The sequence below is a fragment of the Mesoplodon bidens genome, assembly GCF_964165515.1.
Source record: "Mesoplodon bidens genome assembly, chromosome: Y".
NCBI lineage: Eukaryota > Metazoa > Chordata > Mammalia > Artiodactyla > Ziphiidae > Mesoplodon > Mesoplodon bidens.
The window spans coordinates 18,731,124-18,754,514 of NC_138180.1; the positions used below are offsets into that span (position 1 = coordinate 18,731,124).

At 40.3% G+C, this 23,391-nt stretch overlaps 1 pseudogene across 1 annotated transcript in view; it reads right to left on the reverse strand.

Moving 5' to 3' along the window:
- LOC308609735 (putative helicase senataxin) overlaps positions 1-23,391 on the reverse strand; it is a 70,022-nt pseudogene that overhangs the window by 11,061 nt on the left and 35,570 nt on the right. Inside the window, exons 11-20 of the transcript in view lie at positions 18,808-18,981; positions 16,258-16,490; positions 15,030-15,197; positions 14,215-14,371; positions 8,947-9,048; positions 8,642-8,757; positions 7,372-7,443; positions 5,526-5,675; positions 4,013-4,120; positions 565-752 (exon numbers count right to left, since the gene is read on the reverse strand). The product of the transcript in view is annotated as a putative helicase senataxin (transcript). The remainder of the gene's footprint in view (positions 1-564; positions 753-4,012; positions 4,121-5,525; positions 5,676-7,371; positions 7,444-8,641; positions 8,758-8,946; positions 9,049-14,214; positions 14,372-15,029; positions 15,198-16,257; positions 16,491-18,807; positions 18,982-23,391) is intronic.

Here is a 23,391-nt window from a genome sequence, read left to right on the forward strand (position 1 = left end):
AGAATTATTATTACTATTTGTTCTTTCTGTGGAAGAGAGCAAGGGAAAGTTAAGAGGACAAGGAGGACCTTCTTTTTAAATAAAATTCAATACTTGTAAATAACATATTTTAGTGAGAGGTAGCAGGTGAATTTCATTTCTATTCTAGTACTAGGGAGAATGACCCATGTAAATTAAAATATAACAATCATGATTGGAAAGTTACTCATAATACAGTAAGTGAAAAAAGCATGCTACAGTATACTATGTAGAGCATGGTGTGCTTTTTTCCTCCAAAAAAAGGAGAAAAAGTAAAAAAAAAAAGATGTGCATAGTACAAGGACTGGAAGTAGATATAACAAAATGTTACCAGTGATTACTTCTGGGTAGTATCAATAGGGGTTGGGTTTATCCCTTTCTTTTCATTTATCTGCATTTGCTACAATCAATAGGACTTTTGTAATTAAAATTATTAAACCTTTGTGTTTTTAATAACAAGACCTAAAAGCACAACAAAAGAGCTATTCTTCCTAAGCAGCCAAACCTACAAATAAAACAGGTGAACATGCAATGAACAGAGCTCACCTATTTGTTTTCAAGTTCCTGTTATAAATGTAATTAGAAGGGAAGAGACATATGTCTGGGTGCATCCTGTACTGAATGGTGAGCTGTAAGACAGGCAGCCTGCCAATCACGTTGTGCTCCACGTTCTCTTCCAGAAGGTTGTAGAAGCGGGCCATCATCGAGTGGTCATAGCCATACTCCTGGGACTTCTGAAAGGAGGAAAACAAAACAATAATCTGCAAGAATTCATGTGTACTTTTCCCACTATTAAAAAAAGAAAAAAAACAATCACTGACCTCTCAAATGTACAAGGTATTACCAACAACCAAAGATTCAGAGAGAGAAGATATTTCCGACTCCAGCCCTAGAAAAGCCATGTAGCTTGACTACAAAAGTTAAGGTATTTTCCCCTTATTTAGAAAACCCACATACTGCTTATGAACGAGATGTGATCTTGTGAATGACCACAACTCTCGCTATTTTGGTGCTAACAGGGGTCACCTGAAAGAATCAATGATAAAAGCAGCAAAGAACTGTAACACAGATTTTAACAATTATTTCTGGGCTATGCTATCACAACTAGAAATAATGAATGCCATTGTAAATAAGCCTCTGAAAGACCACTTTCTTCATCCATCCATCATATATCGAGCAGCTAAAATTTGGGGTGCTGACAGTCTACAGTGAAGATCAAATGTCACAGAGCTTACATTCTAGTGGAGGACACAGGCAACTAAGTTGATTTCATAAATCCAAGAAAGGGTTACAAACCTGTGATCTGAAACACAGTGACTTAATTGACAAATGAAGAAAACTGTCTTAATGTTATCACGGTCGTGCCTTGGGATATACTTTTCAATGGTAGCATCATATCAAGATTCAAAAAGTATTACGTCTTAAATAATCTAGAAGCAAAAAATGTGCTCTGGAAAACCCACTAAGATGATGCAATCTTTATGAGTGACGTTGACAATATGAGCTTTGAAGATGTATGTGAAAAGTTTTAATAAACCTGTTTCACAAACTATCAGAGTGGAGAAAACAAGCGTTACTTCTTATTTATATTACTTATATATGTGATTATTTACATATGTGATATTAAATAGGTTTGTATAATTAAAGAGAATATTTTAGTAGACATTTGGCAATTTCATCTATACCCCCCGAAGTTTATCTATTCAAGTTAGCTAAAAAACTGCATTTATTTCACTCTGGGAAAAAAGAAAGAGGTTTATATGAGGTAACACATCTACTTCCAGAAAAAAAAACTGAGTCCATCCTACAAAATGATGGAGATTTTTATGTTTTGACATGAACATATATCCCTGATCTATTTACTGACTGGAAAAAAAGGTAATTTGGTACAGACTGATTCTTCCACCTTTAAACAAGGTCAAAACCTACATACAGGGCTTCCCTGGTGGCACAGTGGTTGAGAGTCTGCCTGCCAATGCAGGACCCAAGGGTTCGAGCCCTGGTCTGGGAAGATCCCACATGCCACGGAGCAGCTGGCCCCATGAGCCACAATTACTGAGCCTGCGCGTCTGGAGCCTGTGCTCCGCAACAAGAGAGGCCGCGATAGTGAAAGGCCCACACACCGTGATGTGGAGTGGCCCACACTTGCCACAACTAGAGAAAGCCCTCACACAGAAACGAAGATCCAACACAGCCATAAATTAAAAAAAAAAAAAAACTACATACATATACACAAATTTATACATTCCCTATAGCCATCTGACATTCTGAATCTAGTAACTTATTTACTGTCTGTTACCCACTAGAATGTCAGCTTCATGAGGGCAAGGATTTTTTTTTTCTTTGTGGTATGTGGGCCTCTCACTGTTGTGGCCTCTCCCGCTGCGGAGCACAGGCTCCGGACACGCAGCCTCAGCAGTCATGGCTCAGCCGCTCCGTGGCTTGTGGGATCTTCCCGGACTGGGACACGAACCCGTGTCCCCTGCATCGGCTGGCGGACTCTCAACCACTGTGCCACCAGGGAAGCCAGAGCCCAGGGATTTTTGTCAATTTTCGTCACTGTCATGACGCCAGAACTTAAAAACAGTGCTTGAATTAGCCTGGCACTCAATGAACACAGACTGAAAAAAAGTCAACACACACATGCCCACAAAGTGTTCAAATACTCACTAAACTGTTCATAGTACTTAACCCTAGGGTTAGAAAGGCATGCTGAGAAAATTAACTTTGTAATTATTTTCTGAATCTTCTCAATAAGCCTCTATTATTTTTGCAACAATAAGAAAAGCCCAAATGGATTTTTCTCATTTCTGCTGTTTTTAATCAATCACCAAAGGAGACAGTGAAGTTGAGGCCTATCGACAACCCTTTTCACTAACCACGTGCTAAGGCCCTTCAGGAAGTTAAATCAGTAGGTTTCTGAAATACTGCAACTATTCAAAGAATGCAGGGCAGAGCTGGCTCCTCCTAGGTCTCCACAAGCAGAACCCCCCACAGCAGCTCTGTCCTATGGACAAGGTTTTCACTCAGGGACATGGCGCTCCTAGGCTACTCCCTTGAACAGTCACGCACGAGTGTTCAGACGTCAAAGAACTGCACTATCATTTTGATGATTCCAAAGTCAAAAACAATACTAACCAAAAAAACCTGCTTTCTTTCCATAACGTAACAGAAATGCTGTGAAAATGGTCTGTTCTCTGGGACAGTTTATGCAGCCACTACTCTATATTTGTACAAATAATCTATGTATCAGTAAAATGCTCACATTTCATTAAACTTCAAAACCGTCATCTAGACCTATGAAGATTACCCAAAACATCTGAATCCTGATTCTGCTGTGCATTTCTAGGAGCCATCTTTAGTGAGATTTAAGAAACGAAGTGAAGGGAACCACAACTTTGGTGCTCATCTTCCCACAAGCACAGCCCACAACCTCTTTCCTTTCACCACCTTCCCTTTCAGAGGATGTGAGGGACACCGGCATTTTCCTGTGCTATAGGATACAGAATCCTAAAATTAAAAACGTTACTGTAAGAATAATTTCTCTTTATACTGTTTTCCTCAAATTTGCACATATTGAAAGATAAATCAGGAGGTTGGATTCTATTCCCTGCTTTTAAAGTTTTTCTTTTATTATTGTTTTGGTGTTTATGTTACTAAAATAAATCAGATACAGCCCTTAGAACAGCTGCACACTGCCTTTCCCAAAGGAACAGCCCACTGCACATGGGACATCCTCCTCCTAAACTTCTGGTCTGTGACACTCACACTGCTCCTGTCACACACACATAAGCACATTATGAACAAAGGAACATTTCCAGAGACTTTCACTATGAAGGCTCTCAACAGTGGTTCTCTTTTCTCAGCCATTCCCTATTTATCCTTGCAAATAAGAGATGATGATCCAAGAATGACCGCCCCGCCGCCCAAAACAAAAAAAATACCCAAACAAGCCCCTTCCACTTTAAAGCAACACGAATGTGAAAAAACATACCATAGAAATGACTGTGGGAGGGAGCTGCTTAGGATCTCCTACAAGGATGAGCTTGTTGCAACGATGTATGAGTGGAGTAAGAGTTTCAACTTCACAGGACAGTCCGGCCTTGGTAAGAGAGTACAGAATGGAGACATAATCAGAATTATCTCTATTATTTATTTATCCATATACAGTCTATCCAATTCACAAGTGTCCTAACCATTCAGAAACATACACTTTCTCCTTCTGCACCAAAGATCAAAAATAAGAACTTCCTTTGGTTAGAAAACAAAACAACAAAAACATTCTAAACGCCGAAGCGGGGGAAAAAAACACACACACGTTTTGAAGTCAGCCACCACTCAGGTGCCACTACCACCTGGGAAGCAGCCCATAAGCAAGAAGGGCCATGTCATGTCGCCAGTTTGTCTTCTTTGTCCCTGCTGGGCACATGCCTGGGGGGACTGTGTGTCTGTGTGCCCCACCCCCTCTCTCTTCCTTGCTCCTCAGTAGGCCGCTTCAGTTGCAAGACTCAAGCTTCTTTTCAATTCAATGGCATTTCCTTCAATTATTTCATCACTTCCATCTTTTCTATTCCTTCGTTTTGGTGAATACTGGATCTTGGATCTCCTGGATGGGTTCTCTGTACCTCATTTTCCATCTCTTTTGTCTTCTGGCTCTACATTCTGTCAAACAGTAGGTACCCAATAAATGTTTGCTCAATGAATGAAGTAGAAATAAAGATGTTGGGCTTCCCTGGTGGCGCAGTGGTTGAGAGTTCGCCTGCCAATGCAGGGGACACAGGTTCGTGCCCCGGTCCGGGAGGATCCCACATGCCGCGGAGTGGCTGGGCCCGTGAGCCATGGCCGCTGAGCCTGCGCGTCTGGAGCCTGTGCTCCGCAACGGGAGAGGCCACAACAGTGAGAGGCCCGCGTACCGCAAAAAAAAAAAAAAAAAAAAAGAAATAAAGATGTTAGCTGAAAATACGGTGGCTCAGAGCTGTCCATAGTTATATTAAAAATGCTTCAAAAGGTCACCAGAGGGCTTCCCTGGTGGCGCAGTGGTTGAGAGTCCGCCTGCCGATGCAGGGGACACGGTCTCGTGCCCCGGTCCGGGAAGATCCCACATGCCGCGGAGCAGCTGGGCCCATGAGCCATGGCCGCTGAGCCTGTGCGTCCAGAGACTGTGCACCACAACGGAAGAGGCCACAACAGTGAGAGGGCCACATACCGCAAAAAAAAAAAACAAAACAAAAGGTAACCAGAGATATCCCAAGCAGGAGCTAGAATAATCCTTGGGAGGGATTTTATGAAGAACAATCAGGAATCTCTAAGACTACAGTGCCGATACTGAAAAAGCAATTTTCATCGTGGTGGGTCATTAGCAGCGTATTTCAACATAAGAGAATACATATGTAATGGCAGGTCAAAATCAGATGCAAAGACCACTTTGTCAACATCTCGGCAGCCACTCTTCATCTAAGACTTACTCCTTACTCCTAGCAAAGCTGTATGGCCGACTGCTTACTGACCTCATCAACAATGACACAACTAAAGGGGACACCCCCTTGCCCACGGAAAGCAGCCTCGAAAAGCAAACCACCACTCATGCTCAGTGTGCAGCCGATGATGTGGGACTCTAAGATGATGATGTTCTGTGTCTTTTGTGGGCATCCTTGAACCTAAGAGAATAAAAGTTCATCAACATTCAGTTGTATATAAATTCTTAACTACACTTATTATGTGGCAGAATAATGTCTAGTAAATGTTAGGTAGGAACCTCAAACCTAGAAAACAGCAGAAACATTCAAGATAATCAGAAGCCACCAGAAAGAACACTTTGCAGTGGAGTCTAATCTCAGAACATGAGTTAATAATAAGCACATTAAGAAAAATTTATTCAGGTTTAATTTGGTCGAAGTGGATTACAATTCTTACAGCCTGACGTATGAGGGAAGGTATCAGAATAAGCAAAGATTAAGTAATTCTACTGAGTTGTGAAGCAATTATCTGAGTAAAACCAGGATCAGAACTAAGCCTGAACATACACTTTGCTGTTAGTTTTTAAGTATGTAATATTGTTCTTTTATAAGGGATAGTACCAACAAAAACGCCTGTGAAACTGACAAGCATTCTATTTCCACAGTGGAATCCAACAACCTTGGTCCAGACTATAATGGAATAAACCGTGATGGAGACTAACAGTATGAATGACACCTCACAATGCATATCATTCAGTGTTCAAATTAATAAACTAGTACTCTCATCATAGATTCAGGTAGCCTATCTCCCCTCCTGAAAAAGCTGTCGTGAATCATCCCTGAACATGTGATAGATTCAACCATGGATGCCAAGGCATGTATGTGAAGAGAGGGTGGCAACTGTGGCCTTCTGGTGCTCACATGTTAACTGTCACATACCTCTCCTCTCAGCTATCTAATGAGTAAAACTGCCAAGGAAAATTAATTTAATGGCCCACAGAACAATGTGATCAGCGGCAAAAACCATAATACTGGTAAACATGGACTTCATCCTTAAATGTGGGAAGATTAATTTTGGGCTCAGCTTAAAGTTTTAATAAAAAGCTTTCCACATAACTTTTGATTTAAATAAACAAACTGCTAGTGGAAATACACATTAAGTTCAATTATATTTATTTAGCCACACAGAGAAGGTCAATAATACATTCAAGAGGAAAACTTCAGCTCAAAAATACAAATACCATTACCAGTTGAGTATTACCCTCTCTTTCCCTGACCGCCAATTCATTTCATTAAGGGCTGCATGCTGGTGATGGGGTACACACCTGGCTCATTCTAGCTTTGACCAATATAAATGTTAGATGATATTTTTATATCCAAAGAAAACTGAGAAAAGTTATACATGTTATAGAAGGATTTTTTGTGATCAGAAACAAGTAAAAGGAGTGTATGCTTTCAGCCAAAAACTGAGAAAAAAGGTGCTTATATTTCTTGGGCCACATCCCAGCCACTGTCACTCTACCTGAATTCAGATGTGTATTTTTTTTCCTGTATCTTCAAATAGTTACTTATTTATTTATTTATTTGGCTACGCTGGGTCTTACTTGTGGCATGTGGGATCTTCCCTGCAGCGTGTGGGATCTTTTAGTTGCAGCATGAGGGATCTTTTAGTTGTAGCATGCGGGCTCTTAGTTGCAGCACATGGGATCTAGTTCCCTGACCAGGAATCACACCCACACCCCCTGCAATGGAAGCAGAGTCCTAACCACTGGACAGCCAGGGAATTCCCCCAAATTTTTAAATGTAATTGAGAAAAGACCACAGGTTGTCTGAAATATTTCATAATTTTAAAAAAGAAAAAGTAATACCAGTAAAGTGCTACAGGTGAACTACTTACCTCTTTAATTTTAGAAGAAAGCTCCTGCCTTTCTTGTGAAACTTTGGCAATTTTTTCATCTAATTCTTGCCTCTGGAAAAAATCAGAATGCCACCATTAAAATTAAATTAAGCATTTTAAAATGCTTTCCAATGGACTGCCTCACATTTCAAAAGGGTGAGCCAGTACTTTACCAATGAAAAACTGATTCACCCAGTGTGTTTTCTCTATACCAGTCTTTCTGTATTGCTGTGTGTCAGAGTTTAGCTAAGCTACTCCATGGTACTGATGCCCTGGCATCCATTTTGTTTTGCCAAGCAGCCTTCAGAGACCCCAAACTAACACTAGGCCCCTTCACACACATGCACGCCCTAGATGGCAGCCCGTGGAGTCACCGGCCCACCAGCCAACATAAGCTCTTGTGATCAACAGTCTCCTCTGCCATCCAGTGCCTTCCCCTTATATGCCCTTTAGATAAGAGACCCTCTAAGCTACTTACCAAAACCCTTCTCTTTCAGTTAAAATTGGCCAATCCAGCCCTAGCCTGGGAACCCCAAAGTACTCCACGCATGGACTCTGATAATGACATGTGCGCCAGGGCCTGCCTCTCTCTGTCTGCACTCTCCCTTGACCTGCCTGTCATGCCCCAAGAGACATGCCTTATACCTTCCTCAAGACCTGTGAAAATAAACTTCTCTATTTCGCTTTCTCTTGTGGTCTGTTTTTAAACATCAGCTCATTGTCCAGCAACCCGACAACCAGCACCCCATGCTTCAATCAGTAGGTGCTAATTTGATAAATTCTTTTATTTTTTGTGGCCACCCTGTGCAGCATGAGGGATGCTCATGAGGAACTAGGGTTCCCTGAGCAGGGATAGAACCTGAGCTCCCTTCAGTGTAAGTGCAGATTCTTAACCACTGGACCACCAGGGAAGTCCAATAAATCCTTAATAGTGTGTATGATTCAGTTCTGTTCAGAGTACTGCAGGTACGCTTTCTGCTTAAGCAGGCCAACCCTTGGGGCATCACTTACGTGTTATCTACTCTGCCTTCATGCTATTAACAGTGGCGTTCAGTGGCTAAAACAGACTGCACGTGGCCTTCAAAGTCTAAAATATTTACTATCTTGTTCTTTTAAAAAAAGTTTAACCCCTAATGTAAGGCATACCATTTCTGTGTACATTTTTGTACACAAATTATGCTATTCCACAATGAAAGAATGGCATCAAATACTCACCAACTAGTTTATCTATGAGCTTTTAAAAAACACTGATCAAGACATGTTTAGATACCTGTAGTTCCCTTCCACCTCGGCATAAAGCACGCTGGCGAGAAAGTTCATCTAGTTGATGATCTAGAAATTCCTTTCTTCTGTGAATCTCATGAATATGAGAAGGTAAGTCTTTTTCTTTAAAAAAAAGATAAAAAGCTGTTGATTCTAACAAATACACACATATGCATACAAATGAGAAGAAAAACTAGCTTTCAAAACTAGACTACTTCTAGGGTCTCCAAATTACCTTTAATGCCCATGCCATTTTCTACCATACAAAAAGAAACAGAAATCAATTTATATATACCTTTATTCAGTACTTACTCATTCTGTGGTTAACTTGGCTGTCCAAACTGAATTTTAGGACCTCAGTATTAATACACTTTTCTGGACCTAGACGTACTAAATTTATATCTCCACAGTTTCCTGTTGATAGAAGTCACACTTAGAGGTTAATAAGAATGCTGTCAATTTCTGTACATAATAATTATTTCTAAGCAAATATATTAACAATCAGAGAAAGGAGCTAACATGAACTATTAATCAACCAAATACCTGGAACTGCGCTAGAGGTTCCACACACATTCTTTTAGATTTGCTTCATAAGAATCCTATAAGGCAAGGATTAATTTCCACCTAATAAAAGCTACTGAGGTTGCACAAGCAGTACACTGCAGAGTTGAGATTCTATTACACTAATGCTTCTCAAACTATGTTCTATACATCACTCCATGGTAAAATGTATTTGGGAAATGGCGAGTGAAAATAAAACAAATTTCTTGACCATAGGATATTTCGAAGATGAAGACTTTTCTCTATTAATGCAGGTCTGAATTCCCCAAACAGAATCTTACAGGACCATCAAATGCTTTTCTGCAGAATACTGAGAACCACGGTTTTGAAACACTGTTCCACATTACAATGCCACTCCAGGATCTAAGGGACACAAGATGCTGGAAATTCTGGAATATGGTAATTCCAAAAACTGTCAGCATCATTTAACTGGTTTATTAACCACATTTTAATTTTAGGTTAGCACATTTCAGATATTATTTAATCTAAAAGGCTCCCACTGCTTCACTGAACTACTAAACTATAGCAATCATGCAGCGTTTATTAGCACTTATCCCAATCTGACACATCACATACTTGTTTGCTATCTCCTTCCACTGAATCCAAGTCCCATAAGAACCAGGTTTTGTTTTGGTCACAGCCTAGAACCGCAGCTGGCATGTAAGTACAATAAACATACACTGAATGAATAAATGAACTCATTATACAGCTGTTTACACATATTTTTGTTCCTAGTTCAGCTCATTCTTCTAAAATTTGAAGCCATCTTCTCTGACCAACATTTACTTGAAGGTGTCAAAATTGCTAACTTGTGTTTCTACCAGAAAGGTGGATGAGATTTATAGCCACTATAAGCATCTAAAAATGCTCCAGAAGTTAAAACAGACATCCTTTAAATTGCAGGGTGAGCTCAGAAGGATGTAAGAGAAATTCCTAGGGGCCAAAAACAAAGAGAAAGGTGAAAAACAGAGGTGAAAGCCCCTGAGCTGCTGTGGCTTCCCTGGAGGGAACAGGGTGAGGGCTGGTCACTCTCTAGATGCTTAGGTGTTTGTTTTTTCATTTACATACAATCAAATGCAGAGATTTAAAAATCCTTAGTTCTATAGAGTTTGACAAATATCTACATCAGCAAAACTACCATTCCAATCAACATATAGAAATTTTATAAAGGGGGCTTGGATTTTAAAGTCCACTAGAAAGCAAGAGGGCATGGAAGAGGTGGAGGGATGAAAACGACATGAATCTATCTTGGCCTGGGCTTAGCTGGGAAAAAAAAACTCTCTTCTAGGACTTTCCAACTATAGGCCCATGCCACATGTGGACTTAGAGCCTAAACACATAATACAGAGAATGACAAAGGTGACCCAACCAAAATACAGTTGAGATTTTAAAAATGAGAATACAGTGAACAATGTTATACCAATATATTTGAAAACCTAAGGTGAAGTGGAGATTTTTCTTGAATAATATGAATTAGCAAAACTCACTCAAATGTAGAAAACTTGAATAAACCAACAATTAAAGACATTCAGCACACAGAAACTTACCCATCTGTCAAAAAACAGACAAAAAACAAACAAACAAGAAGCCCCCCAAAAAACAACACTAAAAACAAATTAACCTTCAAGTAACAGGTAATTCCCTGTCATATATGAAACATCCCAAATAAATGTCTGTATAAATTCTTTTTTTTTTTTTTTTTTTTTTTTGTGGTTCACGGGCCTCTTACTGCTCTGGCCTCTCCCATTGTGGAGCACAGGCTCCAGACGCACAGGCTCAGCGGCCATGGCTTATGGGCCCAGCCTCTCTGTGGCACGTGGGATCCTCCCGGACCAGGGCACGAACACATGTCCTCTGCATCGGCAGGCAGACTCTCAACCACTACGGCACCAGGGAAGCCCTTTATAACTTCATTTTTAAAGTCTGTATAACTTCAATACTAAAACCAAAGATATGACAAAGAAAAATTATAGGCTGCCGTCAGTTAAAAAAATCAATAGCAATCCAGCAATGTGGTAAAAAAATAATAGTACACAACCAAGCAGACCTTATTCTAGGAATCAAAGATATTTTCAAATTAGTAAAGCATTGTAGGGAATTCCCTGGCAGTCCAGTGGTTAGGACTCGGCACTTTCACTGCCATGGGCCTGGTTTCAAACCCTGGTCAGGGAACTCAGATCCCTTAAGCCTCGGGGTATGGAAAGAAAGAAGAAAATAAAGAAAAGAAAAGGGGCTTCCCTGGTTGCGCAGTGGTTGAGAGTCTGCCTGCCGATGCAGGGGACAGAGGTTCGTGCCCCAGTCCGGGAAGATCCCATATGCCGTGGAGCGGCTAGGCCCGGGAGCCATGGCCACTGAGCCTGCGCGTCCAGACCCTGTGCTCCGCAACGGGAGAAGCCACAACAGTGAGAGGCCAGCGTACCACACACACACACAAAAAAAAAAAAAGGAAAGGAAAAGAAAGAATGAAAGAAAGAAAGAAAAGAAAAGCAGAATTCCCTGGTTAGGACTCTGTGCTTGCACTGCCATATGGTGAGGGGGAGGGGTATATGAATGAAAAAACACTGCATGCAGTAAAATTCAACACCCATTCATTAAAAAACTCTAATTAGGTGGGGACTTTTTTAACCTGATAAAAGCGTATATACCAAACCCCAGGAACAAACATCACACTTAATGGTGAGATGTCCAAGGTATTTCTGTAAAGGACACCCAGGACCACTGGACATAGTGAAAAGAAGCAAAAATGAAAGTACTGAATAAGAAGAAAAAAGCCGTCTTTACTGACAAGAGATGTCATTTTCTCTCTAACAAAAATATTAAAAATACAACCTAGACCCTACACTTGTGCCACCTTCGTCCCAGCCTTCTCGTGTTGTCAGCCCACAACTGAAAAAGGGCTTATTACCCTCCCTCAGGGAAAGGAAAGTGAAAACCACGCGGGAACTGTTCTCGGTTGTATAATTTGATACAACTACTTTGGAGCAGAACCGGGCACTATCTAGAATCAGCACAAATCCTTCAACCCAGCATTCTCATTTCTAGGTATATATACAGTAGACCAGTGTTTTTATAAACTCTTTTGACCGTGATCTATAGTATGAGGTACACTTCACATTGAAAGCCAGTACACTCATACCTCACCAATAAAACAGGTTTCACAAAACAATACTTTACCCCTCACTACCTACACTCTAATCTTTTCTGTTCTCTTCTGTTCTATCTTATCTTGTGTAAGTATGCTGGTTCTGATCTCCCTAAACTGATTTCACAATCCACTAACTGGTCACAAGCCACAGTGTGAAAGCACTGCCCTAGCAGCCTGTATGAATACTCAGGAGACGTGAGTAAGAACACAGTACTCCAGTGTACTCCCTTCAGCTGCTGTACAGTACAACACAATACAACTCAGTCACTGCAGTAAACGTTTTCATCCTGCACTGGAGAAACAGGCACAAGTACAGGAATTAAGTTTGAAATAACAAAAAAAAAAAAGGGAAAGAACTTACATTTCTATCAATGGATAACGAATGAACTGTGCACTCATAGATGAGACACCCTATAGCAGTTAACATGAATGACCGTATCCATGTACAGCGATACATAAAGTCATAGTTCTCACAAACATAATGGTGAGTAGAAAAGTTGCCGTTCACAATGCATTTTCAGTTTTAAAAGCAAATGACCTCTACATGTAGCTAATACATGTGCAATAAAAGGGGAAATATGTGTGATCCCTGCGAAGACAGACGACACATCCTGGCTGCTCCTGCAGCTGGTGTGGCCACGGGACTAAGTTCTGGCCAAAAGGAAATAAGCAGAGGTGCTACTGGCAGCGTCTCAGAACTTTCCTTAAAGCACAGCTAGTATATCTGTCCCTTTTTCCTTGCACTTGCTAGATGGGACTACTGGTGCTGGAGCAGCTGTTTCTGACCATGAGGTGCACTAAGGAGTGGGGGGGTCCCACGTAGTGCAGCAACAAGGTAGAAAGACCCTAGGTCTCTGAAGACTCGGAAGTAGAGTCATCACGCCAGTATCATCCCTCAGCTGCCCATCTCTGGGCTTCTGAGTAAGAAGGAAATAAACTTCTATCATAGTTAAGCCACTGTAGTTGGAGTGTCTATTATTTGAAGCCTAATTGAATCTTAACTGATTTAGGTCACTGCCAGGTAACATCAAGGAAAATAAAATTTGCTTAGGGAAGACGAGATACATGTGCTTAGAAGAGCAGCCCGACCCAGAGCCATAACCACGCCACTCAGGATGGCTGGTGTGAGAGGAGGTGTTAAGGTTAAGTGCACAGAAATGACTTTACACATTCGCTCAAGCATTCCGAATCCTCGGTGGCAATGCTCTTCAATCTGTCAACTGTACTGAAAAGACTTGTCCCTGTGGTATACTTTACATCTCAACTCCTCAGCTTCTCCGCCTATAAAATGTAGATAGGTTATTTATTGCATGGCTCAGAGGATTACTCTGAGTACTGACACATAGTGAGCACTCGGTAACCATAAGTGATGACTGCTCTAGCTTTTGTGTCACTAAACATCTACTAAGTCCCAACTGAGTGCCAGGCACTGTTCCAGGCACGGGGGTTACTACAATGAACACATTTTTAAAAGCCCTTGCCTTGGTGGAGCTCGTTATATTCTAGCTAGACTGAACCATCCACGGTTCTCTGGCTTCTGGTCCTTTTTATGTACAGTAAGTTCCACCAGAGTCCTCTCCCCACTTCACTTCCTCATTGCTCTTCCAAGTTTCATCTTAGATATCATTTCCTCTAAAAGTCTTCCCTAACCCCTACACAACTGAATCAAGGGCTGCTCTAAGGTGTTTCAAATGGCACAGGGCCTGGCACAGAATAAATGCTCCAAAATATTCAGTAAACAAAGCAGTAAGTACACATGGGCCACAGCCTCAAGTAGAAAAAATGACCAGAACTGGCTTGCTCTTTGTCATTCAAAGTTACCACACTAAACACTGAAAACAAAAACAAATGAAAAGCCCACATAAGTATCATACCTAAAGGATTCTTCTTGTCTTTACACTTCTCGTTGAATTCAAGCATAATTTTTTTCGTAAGTTCATCAACAGCTGTATTGGAACGTGCACACACAAGGACACGGTTTTGTTTGATTTTGGCATTGGAGTTCTCATCTGAATGCCCCCTCCTCTGGTTCGACAAATAAACAAACAAACAAAAAAACAAACAATACTGATAAGCTCTATTGTGCAGTGTTATAGTTCTTCTCTACTGTCACATATATTTGAAAGTTCCCCTAATAACTAGTTAAAAGTAAATAAAAGCACCTACATCTTACACTGATGTTAAAAAATTACTCTGGCTGGGAATTCCCTGGCCAACGAGTGGTTAGGACGCAGTGCTCTTACTGCCAAGGGCCCAGGTTTGATCCCTGGTCGGGGAACTAAGATCCCACATGCCGCATGGTGTGCCCGAAAAAATAAATTACTCTGGCATAAAATCTAACTTCTCTGAGCCTTACCTTACTATCCACTTATTTTATTCAATGTTCAATCCAAAATGTAACCCAGGAATACATTCAAGATTGTCTCCTGGGATTAGCCGTGACCTATAATAAAGCCCGAGGACCACTATTCTAGCCCTTAGAATTAGTTTCACACAAGATAACATTTTCTGTTCCTTTTATTTCTTATAACCTTCTCTACCTCTGCTACCGCTTTATCTGATATAGTTCCACACAGTATCAAAAAGATACACAGAAGTGAAGGGAAAAACACACTTTAGTAGTTATTTACACGTTAAAGTAAAACAACATACTCAATTAAGGGCACAGATGCCCTCGTGCACACTCTACCTCTGTCAGTAGGCGGTACAGGAGGCCCACAATGGTTTTTGATTTTCCTGTCCCGGGTGGTCCATGAATCAGACAGATCTTGGCAACTGCTGGGGAGTGTTTCACCATGGCATATGCAGTTTCTATCGCTTTCTTTTGGTCTTCATTGAAATCTTTTAGGTAGGCAATCTATACAAAAGACACTAGTGAGAACGAGCGGTTCTTCCTGGGATGGCACAGGAGAGCGAGAGAGTGGAAGACATCTGTTTGAACTGCTGCTGACCTTTGTCAGACAGAAGCTTTGGTGATGATCAGGCAAAACCCCAAAATGACCCTTAATCTAAGAACCACTTTCACTACTGGAAAGAGCTACTGATGAGTCTACAGGCCTCAGTCCCCCTACAACCACAACAACTATATTTTTATTTGTGATTCTTATAAAGATGTTCACAATAAACTGTTTTGTACTTTCCTTCTTTTTATTCCGTGGTTCTTCCCATTTTACTCAATCCTCTCTTTAGACAGTAAAAACATTCCAAGACTTCCTTTCCTAACACAAGTGATACAGTCAAAACAACAGGGATTTGGGGTCAGATCTGTGTCTACACCTCAGTTTCACTCAAAAGCTAGGTCTCTAAACTCCTAACCTCTCTGGGCTTCAGGCTTTGACAATCATTAAATCTGGGATTCCTTAGAGGGTGAGAACTGACTGAGAAAATGCATATGAAAGTCCTAACACAAGACAGGGGTTCAAATAACATTCCTTTCCTTCCGCCTGTCTCTGTGTTAATTTCCTGGAACTTACACCCAACTCTTACAACAATGAGAAATATGTGTTCACACAAAAATCACAACTTCGTCGTCACACTGACAACAGTACCAGTCAATGCTCCACTGATCATTCAAATGCAAAAGTCATTCCATTAAACCTCATCTTACTCCTGTATTTAATTACCTAACAAACAGTTAAGTAGGATGTTCACCTCACATTTTAATGCTGCTCTGCAAGCATGTTTTCAATTCCTTTTTGGACTCTACCTTTTTTCCTGAGGTAAGCTGACTAACTTAACATGAAGAACTACTTTGCAATATTAAAGAAAACTAAGCACTAAAAACGTCACTGGGCACACATGGTGACTATGTCTTTGTTGTAGACAACAGGGAATGTGTGACAGATAAAAATAACATGCTTTAACATCTTGACATGAAATGTTCTGACATTCCCTGTTATCAAACGACTGTCACTCACAATTCTCTCAGATGCTGTAGTTAGTAAATCTTTTGTACAGAAGTCCATGGGGTTTGGATTCAGAACGGCTCTGGCCAGTTGGTTCCGACCACTCAGCAAAGACATGGATTTCAACTTCCTCTGTGTAGTCACCAGAGAGCTGATTACAAGACATTTCACGAATTCATTTAAATTGACTGGTAAATTATGTTGAGACTGGATGGAAAGGGAACACTCAGATTTCCCATTACGCACTATTATCAAGAAGGAGAAAAAGCAATTTCAGTTACCAGTGAATAACAGTGTCCAGTTAAAAAGGTTATTCAGAACAAGGTGTTTTGTAACTTTTTTTTTTTTGTGGTATGCAGCCCTCTCTCAATGTTGTGGCCTCTCCCGTTGCAGAGCACAGGCTCCGGACACGCAGGCTCAGCGGCCATGGCTCACGGGCCTAGCCGCTCTGTGGCACGTGGGGTCTTCTCAGACCGGGGCACGAACCCATGTCCCCTGCATCGGCAGGCGGACTCTCAACCGCTGCGCCACCAGGGAAGCCCTGTAACATGTTTTTTATACATCATTTAAATAAATTTCTCAGTAAGTATCTACTGACTGCCTCCTAAGAACCAGGCAACATTCCTGTCCTCTGGAGGCTTATTTTTTAGAAGAAGGGGACAGATAAGCAAATAAACATGTCTGGTGATGGTAAGTGCTAGGAAGAAAGCCGAGAAGGGGGATGAGGAAGTGATGAGGGTTGTGAGGGAGTGTTGTTGTAGACAGGAGAGTCAGGGGAAGTTTTCCTGATATGATATTTGAGCAGAGCCATGGCATTAAGTGAGTGAGCCATGCCCGTAACCGGGGAACGTGGGTTACAGGCAGAGAATCAGCAACTGCAAGACAATGGGGCAGCGAGGGGCCTGGATTATTTTCACAACAGGGAGAAGGCCAGAATGGCTAGAAGGAAAAGCAGGGAGAAGCGAGCTAGAAGACCAAGACGGTAAATGCAGCTACACTTCAGAGGGCTCTGCAGTTAACCACTCTGAACATGACTCTGAGTCAGGTCAACAGCACAGGACAGCTCCGCGCAGGTAAGTGACACACGCTAAGTCACACATTAAAAGAATCACTTATCGCGAATGAAGAATAAACTGCAATGGAAAAAGCACAAGAAGACAACTTAAGAGGCTAAAATCTAGGTAAAAGTGAATGGTCACGTGGGCCACGAGGCAGCAGGAGAGGTGGCACTTGGATGTAGGATATATGGCCAAGGAAGATCCGACAGGACTTCCTGATGCATTAGATGGAGCGTGCGAGGGAAAGCAGGACTCAAGGATGACTCTGAGGTTTTGGGCTGAGCAACTGGAAGAATGGGATGGAGGTCCCACATGCTGAGTTGGGAAAAAACGGAGCAACAGCAGATGTCAGGCAGTAAATCAAGTGCTTCCTTTTGGAGTAGGTTTGAAATGTCTAATAATCTCCAAATGGAGACGTCAGGTAGTTGGATGCATGAGGAGTTCCGGGAAGGAGACAGACACCATTGCTAAATCTTAGAAACAGAACTTTGGCAAATGTAACCACTTGTAAGTGTTGAAAGCACAGATGAAGCTAGATATCCCTGGTGCTCAACGCATCTTGCACAAAGAACTGAGCTCTGACCACACAATAGTGGACATGGCACACCAGTTACGATGCGGCACGATGTTAAACTCTAAGAGCTTTGTTGCTATTTTTAAGGTATGATACAAAAAGGGGAAGGAATAATGACACATATTCGCTTCCCGTAACAGAGACTAAGAGAGCAGCAATGTCAAAAAGGCAGCTTGGCATATATCAAGCATGTGGACTTCGTAGTCAAACAAAATTAGGTTTCAATTCTGGACCGAGTGTTTAATAGTAAGGATGCCTTTGGATATGTTACTTAACATCCCTGAACTCTGATTTCCCAATGAGCAGGGAACAAACCATTCTGCTTTGCAGGGCTCTGGGAAAAGATGATAAATGTGTACAGGAAGGACAGGGCACACTGGCTGGCACACAGTCAGTTGTCCTTAAATTCAAGCTAACATTATTTTTGTTATGCTACCTTAGGGAGAGAAGTCCCTACACCACAATGGATGGGAGTGATGAAACAGTAAACCCCTCCAGTTGCCTTACAATTAGTTCTGTGTTTGGTCTGCTCATCAATAACTAGCCCCCAAACCAAGGCTGGAATGTGATTTAACAAACAGATGGTTTGCAAACTGTCTGTTTAATAACAAACACACTGAGAGATGAAGGAATTTACTAGAAGGAGAAGACATTACAAAAGAAAGCTTTAAAATCCTAAGTCTAAAGCAATACGTGCTGGGCCTTTTCCAGCTGAGTCTAGAAAAACTAAAAGAGGACTCTGAATGGTAACTAATCAACCTAGCAAATACAGTCTGGTAAACATTGAGCAAACATACATCTGGTAAATGGACAGCAAATAGAGGGCTGGTAAATGTATAGCAAATACATGGCTGGTAAAGCCTAATTTAGAGGGAGATGAAAAGATGAGCTGCTGACAGATTTCTCTTCCATGTCTCATTAGGTACTTACTGACTGAAGTGTGGCGGAACGTATGAACATAGCCACAGTAATGTTCACGGGGAACTTGCAGGCGATGTCTCTCTATATCCTTCTTCTCTCCATTTAGTCTTTCAGGAACCAAAAACACCAAATCATTTTCCTTTGGATGAAGCTGTTTAGCTAGTTCACATTGCTCAAGATAAACTATAACACAAGAAGAAGCCAGCATTTATTCTAACAGAATTATTTTACATGAGATTAAAGGATATTAAACACTTGTACTAAGTTCAAGCAAGTATACAGCACTAGCGGACTTGGTACATACTTCAAAATGATAGTCTAAGCTAGTCAGCATTGACAAATATTGATCACACAGCATTATAAAAGTCTTCTTAAAACCTGCTACAAAGCCAAAATAGATGAAGTCATAATATTCAAAAGTAGCTAATACATTTCTTTTCCTTGAAGTTTACTTTAGTTTTTAATCAAGGAATTTTCACTTTTGTGCCCTGCTTTCAAAATCCCGAGAGAAAATCTGGAAACAGATCCATGTACACGTAAGAATTTTGAGCCTACTAGTGGCATTTCAAACAAGGGGGAAAGGACAGTAGTAAAATAAATGGGGCTGGGAAAACAGAGCAAGCTCTAAAATTAAAAAAAGTTCAGTACCAACTGCCAAATCCAGCAGCAACATACTGAACCAAAGCACGAAGTACTAGGATTAAGTAGACTGAACTACTAAGTCAAAAAAGAACTTTAAAAATGCATCATGTAAGAAATGTCTATTTGAAGGCATCAGAGAGCAAATACAACAATGAAGAATCACTCTGTTGAGATCCAGAACAAGGTGGAGATCCATAAGGGTCAGCCCAGTATTTTCCCTAGAAACATCTGAACTCTTCAGGGAGTGGCAGCCAGGAATTTGAGCAGTACCTGGGATAGCCTTGTACAAAAAAAGAGACAAAAACTGGAGTCCAGGGCCTGCATAGATAAAGTAGGCATCCTGGTAGCCCTCAAGCTTCAGGTAGGGACCATGAAGGACTACACCCAACAATGAAGGCAGCTTCAATTCACCCGAGTACTTCAGGAAAGCTCAATCCTTTAAGCCGGATTAAGATGATCCCACATTGCTAGTACTCCCAGAATCCTGGCAGAAGCAAAGAAAAATCCTCTCTGGAAGAGGACATCCTATCATCCTAGGCCCCTGATTATTTTTTAAATAGCTTTCCAAAGACAATGACCAACATATTAGAAATAAGCAAAGCACCAGGAGAGAATACATGAACTACTAGAATCAACAAACAAACAAAAAAAGGGCTGCACAAGGCACTACACAGAGTACAGTCCTTGAATTGGTTCTAGGACTCCCGCAGGCACCAAAATCCTCAGATGCTCATGTCCCTTATGTAAAACGGCATAGTATTTGCATATAACCCACGCACATCCTCCAGTACACTTTAAATCATCTCTAGATTACTTATAATACCTAATCCAATGCAAACGCTATGGACATAGTTGTAAATCCAACATAAGTGGTATGTAAATAGGTGCTGGTGCATAGCAAACATGTTTTTCTGGAATGTTTTTTCCCTGAATATTTTCAATCCACGCTTGAATCCGATGACGCAAATCCCGCAAATACAGAGGACCAACTGTATGTATAACACAGTTTAAAATATAGAGTTAAAATACGTAACAATAATAATATACAAAGTGGAACAGATAAACAGGGTTAAAGTTTTTTAAGATTTTGCCTTATCTATGGAGACACTTAAAATATCGATGAAATCTGTAAACTTTGAATCATGTACGCTCTAAGTTTTCACCTAAACTACTAAATGGCAAAAGAGGTACAAGTTGACGTATAATTTCCAAACTAAAAGAAAAGAAAAAATGAATGGTTCAAAGGTCTCACATATATGTAAAGAGTACACTCTAGTTCTATCAGTTTTTTCTTTATATATGTTATTAGGTATTCAAAATGGTCCTATCTTCTGTTCACTGAACTTGCTATCATTGTGAAATACTCGCTTTTAATCTCAAATAATGCTCTTCTGCCGTAAAGTCTATTTAGTCTGGTATTAACAGAGCAAAACAAGTTTCTTTTAGTTGGGTTTGCATGAGTAGCTTTCTCCAATCTTCCTCTTCTAACCTTTCTGTATCCTTATGTTTACATGTATTACTTGTAAACAGCATATAACATGCCAATACTGATCTTGAAATAACTTTTTCTACCCAAAGATACTACGGCTACTTAGAAAATTGAAAGCTCACATACAGGATAAAACATATAGATGGTATCGGTTATATCAGGTAGCAAGAAAGCTCTCAAAGACTAGCCTGTCTAAAGGGCTCAGGAGCCAACTTGAAGAAACCAATTACAAAGACTTGAAACAAGTGTATTTAAGTCCATGTGTTCATAACGAAAAAACATTTTTTTAAAGTTCACTGGTCAACCCAGCACTTGCAGAGAATTAAGTCATTATTTTGAAAACTGGTCAGGAGTCAAGTATCAATACTTATTCTACCCTTCTTTATAAAGTATACTACTGAGTAATCAAATAAAATGGAGCACTTTTTCTTTATAGAACTACAATAGCAAATAAATGAAGAAATGATCAAATAAAAATATCACCATTTTGTATCCTTTAGTAAAATAATTAATCTAGGCATTAAGGATCAACGGTTATAAGTATTACAAAAAGACAAATTAGAGATCAAGCACCTCCTGATAAAGGAACACACCAACCTCAGCTATGAACTAGTTTTGCCAAAAATATTAGGTCAAATGAAACTGATCAAGCCTCTAGATCCAACTATCAATTTACAAAAAGTACAAAGGACTGAAAAACATACTAAACACCACCAGGGGGATGCTATCAGCAAGACACAGACACAGAACCTGTAATTCTACAGTGTCAACAACACAATTTCTTCAAAAAATAAATTACAAAGCGGAAGGGATCCATGAAGGAGACAATTGCAATTGAAGAAGACATATTAACAATGTCAGTGAGTGGACCTAACTTGGATCTTAATTCAAGCAGGCTGAAATAAATAGTTCTTTATGAGGAAACGGAAAACTTGAACACTGTCTAGCTATCTAATATTAAGAAATCATGGTTCATATTTTAGCAACAAAATAATGAATTATTAGCAAAAATACTATGAATTTTTAGGTCCATCTCTATTAGAGATAGTCACTTAAATAATTATGACACCAAAAGAAAAAAAATCTAACCAATGATGATCTGCAAAACCTCTCCCTAGAAAACTGTAAAACATTACTGAAAGTAAACCTAAATAACTGACAGTATGTATCGTATTCAAATCAGTATTAGAAAGATGTCAATTCTTAACAAATGTCCACATCTTTTTTTTCTCTAAAACTTACATGGTAATGCAAAGGGACAAGAATAGCCAACGTACTCTTAAGGCCAAACAAGGTAAGCAGACTTGCTCATTAATGTTTATAATAAAGCTTAATTAAGTAAAATTAAGCAATGTGATATGGGCAGAAAGGTAGGCAAATGATCCAACAAAGAAGAAAGGAGTCCAGAAAAAGGCGAGTGCATTAAATGGACATTTGATTTGTAACAAATATGACACTGCAGACCATGGAGAAAGGATAAACTTTTCAATAAACACTACTGGGGTAATTACATCTCCATTAGGGAAAAAATAATGAAACATGGCCCCTACATCTTACTCGTGTACAAAATCCATTCCAAGTCGGCAAAACAGCGAAGCCTCTAGAAAAGGGATTGGCAAACTTTCTGTAAAGAGCCAGATTTTTCTTTGCAGGCTACACATGGTGTCTGTTGCATATTCATCATCATCTTTTCTTCAAAAGCTTAAAAAAATGTAAGAACCTTACTCTTGGGCAGTATAAAAACAGGATACAGGGTAGATCTGCAAGCTGTGGTTTGCTGACACCTGTTCTACATGTTAAGATAATATATTTATGACCTGCAGCAGGGAAAGGTTTCTTAAACCTTTGGCACAGACCATTAACCATAAAAAATACACAGATGCATTTGTTATGCTAAAAAATAAAGTCTAAACAAGAATAAAATAAGAATTTTAAAGACATCACTAAGAGAGACATAATGCAAGCCAAAGTGGGAGGATGGTTTATATCCAGATTGTATAAAGAACTTGCTACAAATCAGTAAGGAAAAGACAACTAACAGAAAATGAACAAGAGTCTTTAATAGGTGCTTCCCTAGAGAGGTTACTTGAGCATCTACTAAATATATGAGAAGGTGCTCAATCTCACTGATAGCCAGGATATTACAAAATAAAACCACAAATGGCCATCAATACACACACACTACAATGGCTAAAATGAACAGCACAATCAACACAAATGTGTTGGCAGAGACATGGAGCAACGTGACTTCCATACGCTGGTGGGGTGTGTCATTCTGCATGACTAGCTTGGCATTATCTACTCATGTTAAGCTCATGCATAATACCCTGAGACTCTGAGACCCACTTCAGGAAACAGACTCCACAAAAATGCCCTCGCATAACACGAAGAGACACATGAATGACCATAGTAGCATTATTCATAAAATGCTGTGTGTAGAAGAAGGCCTGAGGCTGCTATCA